At 38.0% G+C, this 23,616-nt stretch overlaps 2 long non-coding RNA genes across 2 annotated transcripts; both read right to left on the bottom strand.

Moving 5' to 3' along the window:
- Window positions 1-9,813: 9,813 nt before the first annotated feature.
- LOC140004947 (uncharacterized) lies at window positions 9,814-13,743 on the bottom strand. The gene is made up of 3 exons (XR_011812765.1): window positions 13,409-13,743; window positions 11,166-11,246; window positions 9,814-10,050 (listed from the first exon to the last, which is right to left on the bottom strand). It is a non-coding gene; the product is annotated as an uncharacterized lncRNA (long non-coding RNA).
- Window positions 13,744-14,779: 1,036 nt separating this feature from the next.
- LOC140004946 (uncharacterized) lies at window positions 14,780-20,470 on the bottom strand. The gene is made up of 3 exons (XR_011812764.1): window positions 20,083-20,470; window positions 17,840-17,920; window positions 14,780-16,724 (listed from the first exon to the last, which is right to left on the bottom strand). It is a non-coding gene; the product is annotated as an uncharacterized lncRNA (long non-coding RNA).
- Window positions 20,471-23,616: the final 3,146 nt, after the last annotated feature.

The following is a 23,616-nucleotide window of genomic DNA, read 5'->3' as shown; positions in this document are numbered from 1 at the left end:
TTTTGTTTTAAAAATGAGAAACCCTATATTCTGATAAAAAAACCCTAGTTTACTTGTGACTAACCGTTTTTCTTAAATCTCTCATTTTTAATCGAAACCCTAATTGTAATCAATGGAATTGTAAAATCCCGCACTTTTTTCTTAAAATTCCTTTTATTTGGAAATTGTTACTTTATAATGGCCCTACTAACCAATGACCCCACAATAAGTGCAAATGAACATAGAATTAAGGGTTTTCCCTTTTCGTTTTCAAGTTATCGCAAACTAGAGTTTTCACGTCCTTTCGTAGTGTTATTATTCGGTACGGAGAGTGTACTAAATTTGATGATTAAGAGTGAGTTTGAGACAAGAAAAAGCGTGTGACTAGATGTAAGAATCATAAGTTAGTGAATTATAAGTTAAAACCCTAGTACGTGCGAAATAAGGAAAAACGGGTTGGACCGACGAGTACCATTCGCTGCCGATTGAGTGCACCACTTGAACACCACATTATTACCTTAATCTTCTCACTTTTATTTCAGCAAAATTGGCCCTAAATATCTCCTCCATAGGGCCGAAATTATTGACCAAGAAAAGGGAGGAAAAAGAAAAAAATTAAGATTGAATCTTGTGGTGACACTTGTTGGCAATCCATGGACCTTTGACCAAATGAGTTTCTTTTCTTCTTATCTTTCTTCTTGGCTCCATTCCCTTCCATTTTTCTTCCATCTTGGCCAAAAATAAGAGAGGGAAAAGAGAGAAAAACAATTTCACCTCCAACCTTGATTCTTCCTTGTTGAGTTGAAATTAACCGAACCAAACGGATTAAACTTACCTTTTGGTGCTTGGAAGGCTTGGTGTACTGAAATTTTTGGAAGAAAGTGGTGTATTTCTCACCTCCAAGGAGCTTTTGGAAGATACCATGGCTGCCTATCCCTTTACTCTTCCTTAATCTTGTTTGAGTGTGAATAGAAACTCATATTCTTGGTTTATGACGATTAATCGGTTAGTTTTGATTGATTTGTTGGGTATGGAGCTAGGGTTTACATTTTTAGCTTTGATTATAGTTATCTACCTCTTAATTGATGTTATTGAGTTAGTAATTGCTGTGTTTGATGATAGAGCACTTGTTAGATATGGATTTCTAGGGTAAAGGTGCAAAAGCCAGAAATTGGAAACCAATCTGCCCTGTTCTATCTGGTTCTGGTTCACCATGAGAGAGGCCGAATTAGGCTTAGTACAAAACATGAACATTGTAGGGAATGAAGTTTTGTAGCTGCCTATAAACTTTTAGCTCAATCTGAGTACTGTAGCACATGAAAAGACAAAAATACCCCTGACTGTCATAGGTAGAACTCGAGGGACAGTTTTGACATTTCACCAATCAGACTGCATCTGTTCACCCTAATGCGTACTGACTTAGCATTTGGCCAAATCATAAAAGTTCTAGTGCTATGTCTTAGCTTTCTAATGGCCCTCAAAATGCCTTAATCGGACTTCGGTAGCCTGAGTTATTGTCGTTTACGTAAAGTGTGGCTAACTAACCCGAATGTGATATTTTGGTTCTATAATTTGAAATTTTGACCTGAATACACTATGAACTGGATAGAGTGGTCTGCATCAAAGTTGTAGGTATTTGTCTTAGCTTCGAAATGGTATCCAGTACACATTAAACCGATGAACACAGCTTCTGTTATAATTAAAATCGTAAAAGGTGTCAAAACTGTGAAATGTCCGTTTGTGCCTTCAGGTGCGGACGCGCGACCGTTTTCATTTTCGTGCACGCGTACCTACATTTCTCAACTGTTTTTGTTGTTTTGGACCGTTTAGGACTATTTTTGTTATTTTATTACCATTTCGGCCATTTCGGCCAATTTCGACAATCTTGTGGCCTTAGTGTCGTTTTGACCATTTTTTATCATTTTTGACCGGTTTCGATTGTTTAAGTTATAAACTGCTATTGTATGGCCGTTTCACTTATGTGTGTATATAATCTATCAATATAGACTGTGAGGCTTTTGACGGTGATGGTCAAGCTCAGTGAATTTGTATCGTTTTTCGTGCCAAGCATTATCAAGTGAGTAATTAGGTTGTTATTGATGTGAAATTGTTAAAGTGCTTTGTATATGTTAAATGGGTACTTAGGCGAGGGTGTACTTTATCTCACTCGACCTAAACCCATCCTTTGTTTGATTTCATATGTAAGAATACATGCCTTATGTTGCGAATCACCCTTTTGCTGAGTGCTGATGGGGGTGATTACATGACTTGAATTGAACCCCATTTGTTGTGTGCTGTTTGGGGTAAGTACTTTGTTGTGTGCTTTGTTGAGAGATATCATCTATTGAGAGATTGAATATCTCAGGGCTTGGTTCCAACCCGGTTCGAAGGGTAGACGAACTACTCGAGCCAGCCGAGGCTTGCTCGAAGTTAGTTCCATGCTAATCTTGGGATTTCATTCTTTGTTAAAGTTGTGATTAAAGCTAAGTGATTTTGTTTTGCTCGAGCTGCTGTGTACTGTTGACTGGCCAGCGGGGGTTGATAAGGTGAACGGGGAAAGTTAAGTGGAGTCTACGGACCATGAGTACTATGGTTGACAGAGTGTCAACAGGTGTTCAAGCTCGGGGAATTGAAGTAGTTTTGGAGCCACCCGTATCCCACCATTGTGATGTTACATTTTTGTATTTATGTGAAATATTTGGAATTATATGTTTATTTTAATGTGCTTTTACATTTTTACCCCAATTATTCACTAAGCATATAGCTTACCTCGTTCCATTTGTTTTCCTTAGCAGGGGGCCGACGCGGGGATCGCTCGGGAAAATGTATAGACTTTTGGTTGTAGAATAGTTTACTTTATACCTATTACAAGTTGACTAGTAAGATGTATATAGTTGTCGTGGTGGCTGTAGTTATCAGCTTTTCTAGGGTTTACTTTCTGGTACTCGTGATATGTAATTCTTGGAGAAAGGGTTTACTTTTTGGTACTCGTGATATGTAATTCTTGGAGAATTGGATGTAATATTTGACATTTATCTTGTAATTCATTTGATTACTGTAGTGAGTGAGTGAGTCCCTGCGAGAGTTGGGCAGGCGACCCGTCAAACCCTGGAGGACGCCCTAGGGGGAGGTAGGGCCATCACAGGTGGTATCAGAGCTTAGGCTTCAGATCCTTGTAGTGTATCCTAGGCTTAAAGTTTAGGATGTTGGACTGTGGGATTGGTTTGTAAGTTAAGTGCTCTTTTGGAGCGTAAGTTGTGAATCTTGAAAGTGGTACGCGTAAGATATGACTTTGTTGATTTTTGTTTGAGAGCGTATGGTTTGAGTCATCAAGTTTTTTAGTTTGGCTTCTTGTACTTAAGTACTCGATACTTTTCCTGAGGAAATGCTCGTGAATTTTGGACGGAACATGGTTTAATGTATGATGATGTGAATAGAAATTATAATTGAGTTTGACATAAGTTGTAATGGCACAGGTTAGAGCGCAGAAGATTTTGTATTGCACTCGAGACTTAACCGAATGAGGAGATTGAAATAATGACTTGGACTTGTCCAATAAGTGTTTGGCTTGGGTTTTGACAGATTATGGTGGTGGCCGGAATTGTTGAGAAAACTTTTGACTTTGCACCCTTCTTCTAGTCTTCTTGTTTGATTAAGGTTGGCACTACCCGATTTGTTAGTGTTGGGATTTGAACTACTTGAACTGCCTGAGACTGACTAGGCTGAGTTCACTTGAGACTTGAACTTGTGTTAGGTGAGTGTGCTCTTACATACACTTAGTGGACCTAATTTGACTGAATGTGTGGTATTTCATTTACGCATGAGCAAGTAGTTTGGTTCGTATACGACCTGTAAGTGGACTTGGATTTTGTGAGTTGTTATTCGTATACGAGCTGTAAGTGGATTTTGTCTTAACTTCAAAATGGTATCTGGTACACTTTAAATTGATGACCACAGCTTCTGTTATAATTAAAACCGTAAAAGGTGTCAAAACTGTAAAATGTTCGCTTGCGCCTTTAGGTGCGGATGCGTGACCATTTTCATTTTCGCGCACGCGTACGTGCATTTCTCAACTGTTTTTGCTGTTTTGGACCGTTTTAGACTATTTTTGTTATTTTATTACCATTCCGGCCGTTTCGGCCAATTTCGACAATCTTGTGGCTTTAGTGTCGTTTTGACCGTTTTTGATCATTTTTGACCGGTTTCGATTATTTAAGTTATAAACTGCTATTGTATGGCCGTTTCACTTATGTGTGTATATAATCCGTCAATACAGATTGTGGGGCTTTTGACGGTGACGGTCAAACTCAATGAATTGTATCGTTTTTCATGCCAAGCATTATCAAGTGAGTAATTGGTTGTTATTGATGTTGTAGACACCAAATTTTTAATTTATTTCATTTTACTTTTATTGATAATATCGGCTATTTTATTATTTCTTTATTATTATTATTTTTTAATTTTATTTATTTAGCTTTATCTTTATTATTTTTCAGAAAAAGAAAATGCCCACAAAAATTGTTTTAATCATTTTTGAGTTTCAATTTGAAGAAGAGAAAAAATGTAATTTATATTTTTTGAAAATTTTAGTTTGTTTTTAATTTGTTTATAATTTGGTTTATTTATTTAAATTGATTTTGGGAAAAATGAAAATGAAAAATGGAGAAGAAGGAAAAGAAAATATGTGAATATGTGTAGGCTTTGCATGTGGGACAAGTGTCCCTTTTATAGTTGGACAACACATCACTTAGGAGGGGGAGAGATCTAGACACTTGTAGGATAGGATTGGTTTTGGGGAAAAAAGGTAAGAAAGCAGAAAAATAAGGGACGGGGGAGAAAAAAAAAAGCTTGGTCTGAGAGCTTGAGAAAACAGGGGAGGCTTACGACTGGAAAAAAGAGGGGAGTAAAAATGAAGGAGCAGCGGATAGGAGGGAAAGCAAATGGAGTGGCGGCTAGGTTTTTGGGGCTTCGTCTGGTGAGAGCGGTGCAACAAGGAGGGAGAAAAGAGGGGGAATCAGAGGAGGCTTCGGCTTCAACAAACGGCGAGAAAATCTGGTGAAAAGGGGGAACAATTAGAGAGGGGAGCTTCATCTGAGGCTATAGGAAAAACAAAGGAAAAGAAAGAAACAGAAAAGAAAAGGGGGGGAAGAAAGGTTCGGGAGGTTGAGGAAAACAAAGAGAGTGACGGCGGGCAAAAGAAGAAGAAAAGGTCTTTTGGGAAGTGAATGGGAGAGCTGGAAGGCTGAAAAAAGGAAAAAAAACAACAGAGCAAGCAAAAAGGGAGTATTTGAAGAGGGATTGTGGGCAAGAAATTGAAGAAGAAAGCAGCAGAGGAATGGAAGCTTGTAGCCGCCACCGCTCACTGGAGCCGCCACTGCTCGCCACCACATCGTCGGAATCCTCCACTGTCATCCACGAACCTTTACCGCGAGAAACCACTGTAAGTTAATCCTCTCCACTACATTTCAGCTTTCATCCGAACATAAACTTTGAAAGATTTCTGAGCATGTTTGCTGATGAATGTGCCATGTCTGCCGTTAGCATGTTGTTTCAAAGTTTATGTCAATTGTTCATGGCCATTTTCTGCATGTTGATTAGATTGGTTTCTTGTGGGTTTGCTGTAAATTGTGGGGCTGAGTATAGCTTCAATTGAGTAAAAGATTAGTGAAATTTTTGATGCCCTTTACCTGTTTGATGAAATGTCCGGCTAAAAATTCTGTTTGAGGAACGATTGACTTGCGTTTTGCTGTGATCTTGTTTTTGTCTGCGAAGAAAGCTGAAATGCTAATGATGCTTAGACTGTTTGGAGAAGCTGACTATTTGTCCCAAAATTTTTGCTGTTTTCACTCTTGTTTTGCATCCTTTCGATGGGTCTTTGTAGCTTGCATTTTGGTTAAATTTCAAAGATTAGAGTTGTAAGATCTTGTTGTTTTGGTTTGAATATTTGATGTGTGATTGGATGTTGTTTGCGCCTGGCATGAATTTCATAAGAAGTATTGTTGCAGAAAATCTCCTGATTGCAGGCTCTTCCATTTTGTTCTTTGATTGACCTTCAAGGGTTGTCTCCTTGCCTGTTGTGTTGTGTGTTGGAGCTTAATGGAATGGGTTAATGAATTTGATGATTTGGTTTAAGGTGGCCTAAGTCGCCTAGGTTGTATATGCTGCAAAAATTATAGAGAATTGGTGATGAAGAAGAGTTTCTGTGAAGAAAAATGCTTTCTGCGAAGAACATGCGTGAATAAGTCTGAAAATTTGCAATTTAATCCCTCAATTTCTGTCTAACTTCATTGTGGCTCAAAATCTGGAAAAACCAAACTAATTTTGTCCTTTTAAGTTTAATCCTCTGTTTGCATATTTTATGTGACTTTGTGGATAGATTAATTCTTGATTGTGGGTCATAATTGTGGCTTAATAATTTTGTTGATTTGTTTATCTTGTTCGGTTTAATGAAATGAGTGTTTGGGCTAAGAGGTTATTTTGTGTTTGGGTTTAAGAAAGTTGTTTTAGTTTATTTTGTTTGTTTTTTTGGTTTGGGCCAAGGGGTAGAAGCCCACCGGTTTTGTTGGTTAATCTTTGGGCCAAAATAGCAGACTGGCCTACTTCTCTTACCTTGGGTTTTCGGTTGGGCTTGGAAGGTTTTGGCCCAAGCAAATAAGAAAAATGGCCCAATGGTTTGATCCATTAAGAGACCAGAAAACTATTTTGCAGATCAGTCCCTGTATTTTCCTTTAACTCTACTGTGGCCCTCAAAACTTTCAGTTTCTTTCGATTAGGTCCTTAATTTAATTGCCATTGGGTCCCTAAACTTTATTTCTCTTTAATTTTGACCCCAAAGCTTTGTTAATTTTTGCAATCAAGTCCTTTCTCCTTTTGACTTCTTAAATGTGGGTTGTTTATATGATTTAATTGATTCAATTTCACATTTCATTTTTATCTTTTGTGATTATTTCTTGATTAAAGTGATGCCTTGACTCATTTATTATTTTTGGAGGGTAAATAAGTGGCTTCACTCCATTAGAGCCCCAATTTAAGGGAGGTACACCCTAATCCCTTATTTCTTGCTTTATTTGGCTCTATGTGCCCTATGTGACTTCACATGTTTAATTGCATGCCTCTTGGATGTTTATTTATTTATTTCATTTATTTGTTTATTTGCTTTATTAATTTTAGCTTTGTATATCTATCATTTGAAAGGCACTTGAATGCCAAATTTGTAATAGTTAGGTATTTATTTTTATTATTATTATTTATTTTTTTCCCCTTAGATTGTAGTAGGGCATCCCTTTTTGTAATAGATAGGGTTTTCTTTGCTTTATTTGCTTGGGGTGATATGCATGTTTGTTTGCTATGTGTTAATTTGTTTTATTAGGTTCTTGCATCTAGTCAAGCATGCTAAGTGTTATGTGCTATGTGTTTATAGGTGATTGACATGTCTACTCGCTTTCCATAGCCATGAATGAATGTGATGGATGAATGTACGTTTCCACTAGTCCAACGCTAGTAGGAATTCATAGATTGGGCTAGTCCAACGCTAGACCCTTAGGGATTTCTCTCGTGAGTCCATACTTGCATGTTTCACTTCATTTCATGCATTTTTCTTAGTTTTTATCATTTGGCATGCTCCTCAAACCCCTTTTCCCCTCATTTTAGGTTTTTGCATCTCATGCTAGTTATAGGGTACATTTGCTTGAGAGTCCCCTTTCGATAAGGGAAACGAGCGAGTTTGGCTACAAAATAGCCTTAGCACGCTAGTTCTTCCTTCTAATCCAAGGGAAAATCAAAGTCGTAAAGTTAGGAGTTCTTCCCGTGCCCGACCTGATGCATTCCCTTAGGGTCATACACTTGCATTCTTTTTACATCACCTCCTCACTCTTTTAGCCACATTTTCTCACTACTTAGATTTTTCTCAATACACTTTCTCACCACTTTCTTCCTATCACTTATTTATTTTTCTATCTCACAAATGGCACCCAATTGCACTTACATGTATGTACTATCCTATTTTCATTCATTTGCACGCACAAACACCTTTATTTTCTCACACTTACACACTTACACTTGAGTCCTCACTTGCATTAACCACGACTTCCATGAGAGCTTTCCTTATTGGCCACCACAATTCATGTGGTTGGGACCTAAAAGCCTCATGAGAAACATTTTAGGTTTAGGATTGCATTTTTCTTTCCTTTTCGCATCCATTAGTCATATCCAACATGCGACACATATTTTGGGTAGAAAAATGAGGAAAAATGGGGCTAAGTCACGCAACTAGCTTTGGCTAGGGTAAGGGAGTGCCTTAGGCTTTGCCTTTGCCTTCTCCCTTATCAAATGTGACCCCCGATCCCTTTCTTTGGTTGCGTAGACCTAAAAGTTCTTTAAAAGGATTTGTTTACTTTTTCTTTCAAAACAAAATAAAAATCATTTTTTTTGTGACTTGGTACACCCTAACTCTATACCAAGTGGCGACTCCGTTTTTCTATTCAAAACCCTTTTTGAACTTTGTTTGGCCAAACCGTCGCATTTTACAATCCCACGGCCTTTATTTTCACTTTCACACGTTCACACACACTACTTTCACACATTATCAAAAAGTGGGGCGCGACAGATGTGAAATTGTTAAAGTGCTTTGTATATGTTAAATGGGTAATTAGGCGAGGGTGTACTTTATCTCACTCGACCTAAGCCCATTCTTTGTTTGATTTCATATGTAAGAATACATGCCTTGTGTTACGTATCACCCCTTTGCTGAGTGCTGATGGGGGTGATTACATGACTTGAATTGAACCCCATTTGCTATGTACTGTTTGGGGTAAGTATTTTGTTGACAGATATCATCTATTGAGAGATTGAATATCTCAAGGCTTGGTTCTAGCCCTGTTCCAAGGGTAGACGAATTATTCGATCCAGCTGGGGCTTGGTCGAAGTTAGCTCCATGCTAACCTTGGGATTTCGTTCTTTGTTAAAGCTTTGATTAAAACTAAGTGATTTTGTTTTGCTCAAGCTAATGTGTGCTATTGACTGGCCAGCGGGGGTTGATAAGGTGAACGGGAAAAGTTAAGTGGAGTCTACGGGCCATGAGTACTTTGGTTGACAGAGTGTCAATAGGTGTTCAAACTCGGGGAATTGAATTGGCTTTGGAGCCACCCGTATCCTACCATTGTGATGTTACATTTCTGTAATTAAGTGAAATATTTGGAATTATATGCTTATCTGAATGTGCTTTTACATTTTCACCCCAATTATTCACTAAGCATATAACTTACCTCGTTCCATTTGTTTTTCTTAGCTGGGGGCCGACGCGGGGATCGCTCAGGAAGGTGTATAGACTTTTGGTTATAGAATAGTTTACTTTATACCTATTACAAGTTGACGAGTAAGATGTATATAGTTGTCGTGGTAGTTGTAGTTATCAGCTTTTCTAGGGTTTACTTTCTGGTACTCATGATATGTAATTCTTGGAGAAAGGGTTTACTTTCTGGTACTCATGATATGTAATTCTTGGAGAATTGGATGTAATATTTGAGATTTATCTTGTAATTCATTTGAGGACTGTAGTGAGTGAGTGAGTCCCGGCGAGAGTTGGGCAGGCGACCCGCTGAACCTTGGGGGATGCCCTAGGGAGAGGTGTGGCCGTCACAGGTGGTATCAGAGCTTAGGTTTCAGATCTCTGTAGTATATTGTAGGCTTAAAGTTTAGGATGCCGGACTGTGGGATTGGTTTGTAAGTTAAGTGCTCTTTTGGAGCGTAAGTTGTGAATCTTGAAAGTGATACGCATAAGATATGTGTAACGCCCCCACTTCTCCCTAAGGCGAACCAAAGGGTATCCGCGGGACGCCTGCCCAGCTCTCGCCAGGACTCACTACAATCCATCATTCAAAAGCTCGAAATACTTTAAGTAACTTCAATACATAATTAAAGTACTCCAAATATCTCACACTTACAATTATGCAGCTTCCAAGCTTAAATACAACCCAACGGAAAAGGGTACAATAGCCATCCGTTATAATATAACTTAAAGTTTTCAAAAGAAAACAATCTAGTACTACTCACGAGCACCCTTGGTCTCGAACCCTGTAAAAGAAAACCACAACGTGGGATGAGCTACACAGCCCAGTGAGGTTCCAATACACTCTAACAGTTCAAATAAATCAAGTAAGTTTGGCATATCATATGCATGGTTCAATGTTACTCAATGGCGTGTTATCATGAGGTGATAATCATTGTACGAGTAATTTGAGACATTTATCATGGTATGAGACATTTATCATGAGACAGGTATCATGATATAAGTACATTGGTCAGGTAACAGGTATGGAGCATATCACAGGCATAGTTCAGGATTTCATGTTGACATTTTAGCATGAAACAATTATCATGATACAAGGTAAACATATACGGTAGGATACGGTGTTCCAGTGGAACTCTGTCGGTCATCTGCACCTTATGACTTCTGATCCCCACGGTACGGTCTGGCCATCGCCTTATCCCTCCAGTGGTAATACTCGAGTATACCGAAACGGTGGCCCAGGGTTCCAACCTACCCGACCGAGCCCAGTCCTGGCTCGAGTAGGTCAGTAACCAAGGGCAGGGCCCAAGTTCAGCTTAGAGCTTACAACATGCACAGGTAACCAAGTAATTCGACAAAAGGTAAAATTCATCATTTGAGTAGGTCGAGTGAGGTAAAGTACACACTCGCCTAATAATGATGGACAGCTTCATATAACATGTGATTCATGATAATCAAGTAATCAGGTGGTCAAGTAACCAAGTAAGTTGGTGATCACGTAAGCAGATAACCAAGTAAGCAAGTAACCAAATAGATTAGAAAACGGTAAGTAAACACGGTTAACGGTAAACGGTAAACGGTTAACGGTAGTAATTACAGTTAATTGGTAGACATATGTCATTTCAATAGGCCGCCATTGGCCGTTTTTCACTTTCACCACGTAAGAGTCGAGGAGATTTACTCCAACCGACTTATGCTTCCATAGCATAATTAATCATTTAAACACATCATGTAAATATGCTCTCCAAACATTTCATATCTAGTATTTCAAGTAATCACATAAGTATGCTCTTTAAGCATTTCATATCGAATAGTTCAAATATACCTACTTCAGGTGTTTCATGTCAAGTAATTCAAGTATACATTATTCCAATTACGTATTCCTATATGGAACACTCACCTAGTCAAAACAAGCGAGTAGTTCTTAAACAAGCGTCTTAGGTGTCCGCTCCGAGTTCCTCTGGGAGATTCCCTCGAGTGCCTGAGCAAACAATAATCAACTACCACTCAAAATCATTCTAATTATCGAGGAAAATTGTACACTAGTACAATCTAAGAAATTAACGCAGAGACGAGTCTAAGAGTTCGTGTAACTCGAGGTTCAAAAGTGGGTTTTAAAATACAAGACAAATCTGATTTCCATCTTTGAAATCAAATGTAAAACGATCAAATGATATTGAAGGAAAATGGAGGGTTTGAAACCCTTAGTTTCCTTTAAGTTAGAAAATTCCAGATTTAACAAGCAATATTTGAAAAATCATATTTCACTCTCCACAAGTCCAAAATTGGAAAACTTGGTACTGTTGGAATCCTCTTTCAAAGTACTAAAAGTTCTTAGAAGACACTTTTCCACGAATGTAAGTGAAAGGCACTCAAATTTTGGCTCAAAGTTGGTAACTTGAATTACCAAGACAGATTTAAGTTGGTTTTTGGCCAACTTTAGAAATTCGGCAAAATTCACTTGTTTTGAACTAACCTTTGAAATTTGGAAATCAATTAGTGTTGCAATCCAAGAGTATAACAAAACAAGCGGAACGAGAAACGGAGTTTCGAGCACCAAGATATAGTACCTCCAAGTTGCTGAAAAAGTTAAGACTGTTGGGCTATTTTCCAGGTTTAAAACTAGATTCGAAATATCATTTGGTCATCAAGTTGGCATTAGAAATACATCAAACTTGGTACACTAAATCTTCCATGTGTGAACAACATTTCTACTAAGTTTCGTACAAAAACTCTCACGGTAAGGTAGTCATTAAAACAACCAAAGTTTATGAAGAGTTTCAAGGCTAAACTACCTTCTCACTTTTCTTTCGTTTACAAACTTTTTGTACCATGAAATCAGTTCCAAATCTCTCCATTATTGAAACCAAGAGTTCATAAACATCCACTGAGCAATTTAAAGACCATTGACATCCAAATTCTAGAAATAAAACTCTCCAAATCAGATTTGACCATTTGGCTAAGAGAAAACGAAAAGTTTTCCAGATTCGATGAGCGAATTTTGTGACATCATTTGCATATCAAAATGGTCTTAGAATATTACCAAATTTTGTACAATTAAACCTCCATATGAGGATTACTCTTCTATCAAATTTCATTTGAAAATTCACACGGGAAGGTAGTTAACTAAACCATCAAAGTTCAGGAAATTTCCCAAGGTAAAACTGTCTTCTAGCTCTTCTTTCCTTTTTAAACATTTTGTCCAAAGCAACCAACCCAAATCTGGTTTATTTGTGAAACAAAGTCCAAGGAACATCTAATCTAAAGTTTGGTAGATGTCGGACATCAAAGTTTCCAAAACAACAAGTCCCAAATCATTGTTAGTTACAAATCTGTCCAAGTGGAAAATTCTATCACTGTAGCAGTTTCAAACTTTGGCCACAACTCACTCCATTCAACTTGGAATTGGGCGTGGTTGATGGCGTTGGAAAGCTCTCTTCTAAAGCTGAATTTTCTCAGAAGAAACCATTTTCAAATTCCATTCACAAATAGCTCGTTTTTGAGCATCAAGAAGCAATTTCTGTCCTGTCTCCTGGAGAGCAACGAAACAGGACAGTGATATTCAATCGAATGGTGTGGCTCACTCAAGTGGAACCAGAATGTGAAATTGGTACCGATGGAAAGCTAGGAATGTCTAGTTTCCAATGCCACAAACGGCACTTGATTTCGACATCGGAACAAAGAGTTATGGCCGTTACAAAATGACTGCCTGGGCAATACGGGATTCATTTTCCAGTTTTGCTAACTTTGGAAATCAACTCATTTGACCAACCAAATCATGTTATTTTTCAATGAAATTTTGTACACACTTACAATAATAGATAAACAACATAATCAATTCATTAGAATCTCAAAATCTGGCACGAAAACGGTCGGACAAGGCAGGGGTAAAACGGTCACTTTTGCTCCAAGCACCTCCTTTGATTTTCTACCAACAATACAACATTAATCTACTAATATAAGCACTAAACCACCATTAATTTCATCATCCAACATCAAATCAGCAACAACCCAAGAGTGGGAGTTCATAGAGCCCACTTTCACATTTTATACCATAAACAAGACTACCCACATGATTATATAACCTTATATGTGCAATAAATCTTACAAAAACTAAGATCTATGGGTTGGATGATTTGCTACCTTCTTGGATGATTAGATCAGAAATTTTGGTCACTCTTTGCTCCAGAAAACCGTGGCTTTTCAGCTCCCTTTTGCAGCTCAAAATACTCCTCAAGTGTTAAGCTAAGTGTAGTTCGAATTTGGAGTGAATTGGAAGAGGTTTGGTGAAGATTTGATGGAGGAATTGGAAGAACTCTTGAGCTGTTTTTCTTGCTTTGTTGTTCGGCCAGATGAGGGAGCAAGAGAGAGAAATTGTGGTCTGAAATGAGGCTTCCAAAGGAAGCTTAATGACTAAGGATTGGGTGCACAAAAGTCAACCGCAAAAAGTGCGCGCACGCGCGCGTTTTGTGCTCGATTCCTCTCGCGTTTGTTTCACTAGTGTACTAAACTTCTAATGCATTTATATTCATATAAATATTATTCACTCTTAATTGTCTCAAAATAAGGGTCTAAAGTTCCTCAATTTAAATTGCGCGTGTGAAAACGCGTATCTCCAATTTAAGCGCAATAACGCGAAACTTCCGAGAAATTCTTATAACGATAGTACTAATAACTATCACTTGAGTATTTAAACATTAAAATGCCTAATTTAGGTCCATTGTACATGTCTCCAATATTTCAAACCTATTGTACTCTCAATCGATCAAGATTTCCAAAGACGTGTTCACTATTTTTACAAAACGAGCTTCCGAAAATTAATTTTTGAAACAAGTCATTTTAAAAATATAATGAAACTATATTTCCATGTAATTAGGTCTCAAGAGCTTAGAAAATAATATTCGGAGTAAAGGACCAAATAAATAATTAAATAAGCTAGAAATAGGAGATTAAATAAGTAAATTTTGCGAGTCCTCACAACCTCCCCTCCTTAAAAGAATTTCGTCCTCGAAATTCATACCTTCTGTAATCTCAGACAACTCTGAACCGTGTGGGGTGTTCATGTCATGCGTTCTTTCAGATGCCATTGGTCGGTTTCTCCTTCCATTGACTTGTCGAGGAACAGTTCCATTTCCTTGTTGAGCAGTAGTTTCTCGTGGATACCTCCTTGGACAGTCATGAACTTTATGATTGGTACTCCCACATCCCATACACTTTCGTCCCTTTAGCCAACAGTTTTCTTCAGTGTGATTCGTCCTTCCACAATATCCACAAGTCGGACGAGGTGTTGTGACCTGACTTGCTTGCGAGGTTTTCTTTGATCGTGTTTGTCCTACTGAAGTCCCTCGTGACATAGTTCCTTTTGGTTCCTTTATCATGAGTGGTGCAGGAAGTAACAGTCCTACTTCATCCACTTCTTTTCTAACTTTGGATGGTGGTCCATTTTTTCCTAGTGTACTGTCAGATGTATCTCTTTTCCTTTTTTGAAAAGCTCTCAGTTGAGATTTTGTGCTTTCTACCCTTTGCGCTTTTTCAAGAGCGTCACTAAATGTTTCAACCTGTGCTGCGGCAAGGGCATCTTGGATTTCCAAATCTAATCCTTGGATAAACCGTCTTATTCTCTTCCGTTCAGTAGCCACCAATTCTGGGGCATATGTAGATAACTTCGTAAAGCGTGTTTCATACTCAGCTACGCTTAAAGTTCCTTGACGAAGCTTTATAAAATCATCTTCTCTCTTTTCTTGGACAAGTGGAGGAAGAAATTTCTCATTAAATTCACGCACGAAGTTTATCCAAATTCTCGGAGTTTGATCTCTTTCCCACTTGTTTCTTATAACATTCCACCATGCTCGGGCTGCTCCTTCAAGTTGAAATACAGCAAATGTGACTTGTCTCTCCTCTGTGTAATCCAAGGCATCGAATATATTTCTTATATTTTCTAACCAATTCTCAGCCACCTCTGGATCAGGCCCTCCAGCAAACTTGGGCGGAGAGAATTTCTGAAACCGCTCTAAAGCTCGATCCTCCCCTATCTCTTGGTTTCCACGTTGGTTTCCTTGTCCAACACCTTGACCTTGTTGAGCTACCAAGAGCTCTAGGATATCCGTCATGCGAGTTAAAACTTGTCCTATCTGGTCATTTCCTCTCCCAGCACTTAGCTCAACGTTTTGATCGATATCGGACCCATTAGCTACTCTTTCATTTCGGGGTTGTCTAGGTTGACGTCCCTTTCGTTGTCCTCTAGTTTCCATGTCCACAACTAATCTATACGCACATGCATAACCCTCACACTTAGTTAAAATTGAACTACACTCATATACCAGTAGCAACATTTAAAGAGGATGAAGACACTTTCACAAATAACATTATCACTATGCAAGTAAACACAAACTAGAGTTCATTAAATCATAACACAAATTATGGCCAAGTAAAGTTCATGCCAAGTCAAAGTCAATAACAAAAATAAACAAGTGATTATCACAAGTACATTCATCTCCAAGGCGCAAACTCTTAAGTTCTACTCCCATCGTCTCACTATGAAAGATCACCAGTAGAGATTCACTAGATTAATTGGAACTAGACGATTCTCGTTCCCTAACATGCTCGATTTCAATCCCAACACAAGGATCTTTTGGGTTACGATATTTTCCATCTTCCACTCTTAATTATTGTACCATCTTAACCAAACAATTATTGGTTTCCTGTAACCATTCACATGAAATATCGATTCATTCTTATTCCCCACAAATGGAGATATAAAGTCCCTATGGTTGCTTTCCACTCCCAAGTACTCGGGTTCAAGAATCCAAAATAGGATAATTCACATCTCGAGCCGGCCGGTCCCAAGAGTAAATCACCACATTCGAGATTCCTACCCAACATACATATCAAATTCCCTCCAATTATCAAGATAAAGGTTTTACAACCTATAACATTCATGATTCACAACTTACATTTCTAGAAGGGCACTTAAGTCTTTACTTAATCACATAGTAAGGACCAAACACCACTTGGCCCTATCTTGCTCCTTTGTAGAGACCACGTGAAGTGGCTCTAAATTTCATCACTACAAGCAATCATTTAACTTTCAGAATAGTCCCACAGTCCGGCATCCTAAACATTTAAGCCTAGGATACACTACAAAATCTGAAGCCTAAGCTCTGATACCAATTGTAACGCCCCCACTTCTCCCTAAGGCGAACCAAAGGGTATCCGCGGGACGCCTGCCCAGCTCTCGCCAGGACTCACTACAATCCATCATTCAAAAGCTCGAAATACTTTAAGTAACTTCAATACATAATTAAAGTACTCCAAATATCTCACACTTACAATTATGCAGCTTCCAAGCTTAAATACAACCCAACGGAAAAGGGTACAATAGCCATCCGTTATAATATAACTTAAAGTTTTCAAAAGAAAACAATCTAGTACTACTCACGAGCACCCTTGGTCTCGAACCCTGTAAAAGAAAACCACAACGTGGGATGAGCTACACAGCCCAGTGAGGTTCCAATACACTCTAACAGTTCAAATAAATCAAGTAAGTTGGGCATATCATATGCATGGTTCAATGTTACACAATGGCGTGTTATCATGAGGTGATAATCATTGTACGAGTAATTTGAGACATTTATCATGGTATGAGACATTTATCATGAGACAGGTATCATGATATAAGTACATTGGTCAGGTAACAGGTATGGAGCATATCACAGGCATAGTTCAGGATTTCATGTTGACATTTTAGCATGAAACAATTATCATGATACAAGGTAAACATATACGGTAGGATACGGTGTTCCAGTGGAACTCTGTCGGTCATCTGCACCTTATGACTTCTGATCCCCACGGTACGGTCTGGCCATCGCCTTATCCCTCCAGTGGTAATACTCGAGTATACCGAAACGGTGGCCCAGGGTTCCAACCTACCCGACCGAGCCCAGTCCTGGCTCGAGTAGGTCAGTAACCAAGGGCAGGGCCCAAGTTCAGCTTAGAGCTTACAACATGCACAGGTAACCAAGTAATTCGACAAAAGGTAAAATTCATCATTTGAGTAGGTCGAGTGAGGTAAAGTACACACTCGCCTAATAATGATGGACAGCTTCATATAACATGTGATTCATGATAATCAAGTAATCAGGTGGTCAAGTAACCAAGTAAGTTGGTGATCACGTAAGCAGATAACCAAGTAAGCAAGTAACCAAATAGATTAGAAAACGGTAAGTAAACACGGTTAACGGTAAACGGTAAACGGTTAACGGTAGTAATTACGGTTAATTGGTAGACATATGTCATTTCAATAGGCCGCCATTGGCCGTTTTTCACTTTCACCACGTAAGAGTCGAGGAGATTTACTCCAACCGACTTATGCTTCCATAGCATAATTAATCATTTAAACACATCATGTAAATATGCTCTCCAAACATTTCATATCTAGTATTTCAAGTAATCACATAAGTATGCTCTTTAAGCATTTCATATCGAATAGTTCAAATATACCTACTTCAGGTGTTTCATGTCAAGTAATTCAAGTATACATTATTCCAATTACGTATTCCTATATGGAACACTCACCTAGTCAAAACAAGCGAGTAGTTCTTAAACAAGCGTCTTAGGTGTCCGCTCCGAGTTCCTCTGGGAGATTCCCTCGAGTGCCTGAGCAAACAATAATCAACTACCACTCAAAATCATTCTAATTATCGAGGAAAATTGTACACTAGTACAATCTAAGAAATTAACGCAGAGACGAGTCTAAGAGTTCGTGTAACTCGAGGTTCAAAAGTGGGTTTTAAAATACAAGACAAATCTGATTTCCATCTTTGAAATCAAATGTAAAACGATCAAATGATATTGAAGGAAAATGGAGGGTTTGAAACCCTTAGTTTCCTTTAAGTTAGAAAATTCCAGATTTAACAAGCAATATTTGAAAAATCATATTTCACTCTCCACAAGTCCAAAATTGGAAACCTTGGTACTGTTGGAATCCTCTTTCAAAGTACTAAAAGTTCTTAGAAGACACTTTTCCACGAATGTAAGTGAAAGGCACTCAAATTTTGGCTCAAAGTTGGTAACTTGAATTACCAAGACAGATTTAAGTTGGTTTTTGGCCAACTTTAGAAATTCGGCAAAATTCACTTGTTTTGAACTAACCTTTGAAATTTGGAAATCAATTAGTGTTGCAATCCAAGAGTATAACAAAACAAGCGGAACGAGAAACGGAGTTTCGAGCACCAAGATATAGTACCTCCAAGTTGCTGAAAAAGTTAAGACTGTTGGGCTATTTTCCAGGTTTAAAACTAGATTCGAAATATCATTTGGTCATCAAGTTGGCATTAGAAATACATCAAACTTGGTACACTAAATCTTCCATGTGTGAACAACATTTCTACTAAGTTTCGTACAAAAACTCTCACGGTAAGGTAGTCATTAAAACAACCAAAGTTTATGAAGAGTTTCAAGGCTAAACTACCTTCTCACTTTTCTTTCGTTTACAAACTTTTTGTACCATGAAATCAGTTCCAAATCTCTCCATTATTGAAACCAAGAGTTCATAAACATCCACTGAGCAATTTAAAGACCATTGACATCCAAATTCTAGAAATAAAACTCTCCAAATCAGATTTGACCATTTGGCTAAGAGAAAACGAAAAGTTTTCCAGATTCGATGAGCGAATTTTGTGACATCATTTGCATATCAAAATGGTCTTAGAATATTACCAAATTTTGTACAATTAAACCTCCATATGAGGATTACTCTTCTATCAAATTTCATTTGAAAATTCACACGGGAAGGTAGTTAACTAAACCATCAAAGTTCAGGAAATTTCCCAAGGTAAAACTGTCTTCTAGCTCTTCTTTCCTTTTTAAACATTTTGTCCAAAGCAACCAACCCAAATCTGGTTTATTTGTGAAACAAAGTCCAAGGAACATCTAATCTAAAGTTTGGTAGATGTCGGACATCAAAGTTTCCAAAACAACAAGTCCCAAATCATTGTTAGTTACAAATCTGCCCAAGTGGAAAATTCTATCACTGTAGCAGTTTCAAACTTTGGCCACAACTCACTCCATTCAACTTGGAATTGGGCGTGGTTGATGGCGTTGGAAATCTCTCTTCTAAAGCTGAATTTTCTCAGAAGAAACCATTTTCAAATTCCATTCACAAATAGCTCGTTTTTGAGCATCAAGAAGCAATTTCTGTCCTGTCTCCTGGAGAGCAACGAAACAGGACAGTGATATTCAATCGAATAGTGTGGCTCACTCAAGTGGAACCAGAATGTGAAATTGGTACCGATGGAAAGCTAGGAATGTCTAGTTTCCAATGCCACAAACGGCACTTGATTTTGACATCGGAACAAAGAGTTATGGCCGTTACAAAATGACTGCCTGGGCAATACGGGATTCATTTTCCAGTTTTGCTAACTTTGGAAATCAACTCATTTGACCAACCAAATCATGTTATTTTTCAATGAAATTTTGTACACACTTACAATAATAGATAAAAAACATAATCAATTCATTAGAATCTCAAAATCTGGCACGAAAACGGTCGGACAAGGCAGGGGTAAAACGGTCACTTTTGCTCCAAGCACCTCCTTTGATTTTCTACCAACAATACAACATTAATCTACTAATATAAGCACTAAACCACCATTAATCTCATCATCCAACATCAAATCAGCAACAACCCAAGAGTGGGAGTTCATAGAGCCCACTTTCACATTTTATACCATAAACAAGACTACCCACATGATTATATAACCTTATATGTGCAATAAATCTTACAAAAACTAAGATCTATGGGTTGGATGATTTGCTACCTTCTTGGATGATTAGATCAGAAATTTTGGTCACTCTTTGCTCCAGAAAACCGTGGCTTTTCAGCTCCCTTTTGCAGCTCAAAATACTCCTCAAGTGTTAAGCTAAGTGTAGTTCGAATTTGGAGTGAATTGGAAGAGGTTTGGTGAAGATTTGATGGAGGAATTGGAAGAACTCTTGAGCTGTTTTTCTTGCTTTGTTGTTCGGCCAGATGAGGAAGCAAGAGAGAGAAATTGTGGTCTGAAATGAGGCTTCCAAAGGAAGCTTAATGACTAAGGATTGGGTGCACAAAAGTCAACCGCAAAAAGTGCGCGCACGCGCGCGTTTTGTGCTCGATTCCTCTCGCGTTTGTTTCACTAGTGTACTAAACTTCTAATGCATTTATATTCATATAAATATTATTCACTCTTAATTGTCTCAAAATAAGGGTCTAAAGTTCCTCAATTTAAATTGCGCGTGTTAAAACGCGTATCTCCAATTTAAGCGCAATAACGCGAAACTTCCGAGAAATTCTTATAACGATAGTACTAATAACTATCACTTGAGTATTTAAACATTAAAATGCCTAATTTAGGTCCATTGTACATGTCTCCAATATTTCAAACCTATTGTACTCTCAATCGATCAAGATTTCCAAAGACGTGTTCACTATTTTTACAAAACGAGCTTCCGAAAATTAATTTTTGAAACAAGTCATTTTAAAAATATAATGAAACTATATTTCCATGTAATTAGGTCTCAAGAGCTTAGAAAATAATATTCGGAGTAAAGGACCAAATAAATAATTAAATAAGCTAGAAATAGGAGATTAAATAAGTAAATTTTGCGAGTCCTCACAATATGACTTTGTTGATTTTTGTTTGAGTGCGTATGGTCTGAGTCGTGAAGTTTCTTAGTTTGACTTCTTGTACTTGAGTACTTGATACTTTTCTTGAGGAAATGCCCGTGAATTTTGGACGGAACATGGTTTAATATATGATGATGTGAATAGAAATTATAATTGAGTTTGAGATAAGTTGTAATGGCACAGGTTCGAGCGCAGAAGATTTTGTATTGCACTCAAACTTAACCAAATGAGAAGATTGAAATAATGACTTGGACTTGTCCAATAAGTGTTTGGCTTGGGTTTTGATAGATTGTGGTGGTGGCCGGAATTGTTGAGAAAATTTTTGATTTTGCACCCTTCTTCTAGTCTTCTTGTTTGATTAAGGTTGGCACCACCCGATTTGTAAGTGTTGGGATTTGAACAACTTGAACTGCCTGAGACTGACTAGGCTGAGTTCACTTGAGACTTGAACTTGTTTAGGTGAGTGTGACGTACACTTAGTGGACTTGATTTGACTGAATGTATGGTATTTCATTTACGCGTGAGCAAGTAGTTTGGTTCGTATACGACCTGTGAGTGGACTTGGATTTTGTGAGTTCTTATTCGTACCTGTGCTCCTTGAACTTGAAGTAATTGGCTCTGCTTTTGAACTTATTTGTTTGAACCCTGCCTTGACCCTACTTTTGAACTTATTCGTATTCGTGTGGTTGTTAACCGGCTACTACTCCTCTGTAGCGGTTGAACTGAATCTCTCTGGTAAGACATTGCCTATTGTGTTTTCAAGCATCGCCAGGGATGAACTTCTTGAACTAAGACTCACTGGTGAAGTATAGCCGTTGTGCTAGCTTGTTGTATTGTCCAGCACCAGCAGGGATGATATTTTGAACTAAAATCTTTGGCGAAATATAGCTGTTGTGCTAGCTTGTTTTATTGTCCAGCACTGCCAGGGGTAAAACTTCCGACTTGAGTCTAAGCCATGTTCTGAATTTTTCGAATAGCTAAGACTTTATTTCCAACTCAGAGCTAGTTGGTTGAACCGAGCCCTTTTCCATGTTCTATTTGGTTACTTGTTTAGCTACCTGGTGGCTCGTTGCTAGGTGATAAATAGGATTGGAGATTCTTAGTACTTGACTGCTTTCAAGGATTGTTTGATCTAATTAGTGCAAGTTGGAATTTCGATGACGAAATTCTTTGAAGGAGGGGAGATTGTGATACCCTAACTTTTAGGATACTAATGTTGTTTAGTCTCCAAGAGGATATTACGATTTCTTTATTTAAGACATTGTTTTGTTTAAAAATGAGAAACCCTAAATTCTGATAAAAAAACCCTAGTTTACTTGTGACTAACCGATTTTCTTAAATCTCTCATTTTTAATCGAAACCCTAATTGTAATCAATGGAATTGTAAAATCCCGCACTTTTTTCTTAAAATTCCTTTTATTTGGAAATTATTACTTTATAATGGCCCTACTACCCAATCACCCCACAATAAGCGCAAATGAACATAGAATTAAGTGTTTTCCCTTTTCGTTTTCAAGTTATCGCAAACTAGAGTTTTCACGTCCTTTCATAGTGTTATTATTCGGTACGGAGAGTGTACTAAATTTGATGATTAAGAGTGAGTTTGAGACAAGAAAAAGCATGTGACTAGATGTAAGAATAATAAGTTAGTGAATTATAAGTTAAAACCCTAGTACGTGCGAAATAAGGAAAAACGGGTTGGACCGACGGGTACCATTCGCTGCCGATTGAGTGCACCACTTGAACACCACATTATTACCTTAATCTTCTCACTTTTATTTCAGCAAAATTGGCCCTAAATATCTCCTCCATAGGGCCGAAATTATTGACCAAGAAAAGGGAGGAAAAAGAAAAAAATTAAGATTGAATCTTGTGGTGACACTTGTTGGCAATCCATGGACCTTTGACCAAATGAGTTTCTTTTCTTCTTATCTTTCTTCTTGCCTCCATTCCCTTCCATTTTTCTTCCATCTTGGCCAAAAATAAGAGAGGGAAAAGAGAGAAAAACAACTTCACCTCCAACCTTGATTCTTCTTTGTTGAGTTGAAATTAACCGAACCAAACCGATTAAACTTACCTTTTGCTGCTTGGAAGGCTTGGTGTACTGAAATTTTTGGAAGAAAGTGGTGTATTTCTCACCTCCAAGGAGCTTTTGGAAGATACCATGGCTGCCTATCCCTTTACTCTTCCTTAATCTTGTTTAAGTGTGAATAGAAACTCATATTCTTGGTTGATGACGATTAATCGGTTAGTTTTGATTGATTTGTTGGGTATGGAGCTAGGGTTTACATTTTTAGCTTTGATTATAGTTATCTACCTCTTAATTGATGTTATTGAGTTAGTAATTGCTGTGTTTGATGATAGAGCACTTGTTAGATATGGATTTCTACGGTAACGGTGCAAAAGCCAGAAATTGGAAACCAATCTGCCCTGTTCTATCCGGTTCTGGTTCACCATGAGGAAGGCCGAATTAGGCTTAGTAGAAAACATGAACATTGTAGGGAATGAAGTTTTATAGCTACCTATAAACTTTTAGCTCAATCTGAGCACTGTAGCATATGAAAAGACAAAAATACCCCTGACTGTCATAGGTAGAACTCGAGGGACAGTTTTGACATTTCACCAATCAGACTGCATCTGTTCACCCTAATGTGTACTGACTTAGCCTTTGGCCAAATCATAAAAGTTC

Source organism: Coffea arabica, chromosome 4c (genome assembly GCF_036785885.1).
Source record: "Coffea arabica cultivar ET-39 chromosome 4c, Coffea Arabica ET-39 HiFi, whole genome shotgun sequence".
Taxonomy (NCBI): domain Eukaryota; kingdom Viridiplantae; phylum Streptophyta; class Magnoliopsida; order Gentianales; family Rubiaceae; genus Coffea; species Coffea arabica.
Note: the sequence above shows the minus strand (reverse complement) of the source record. Positions and strands in the feature narration are given on the sequence as shown.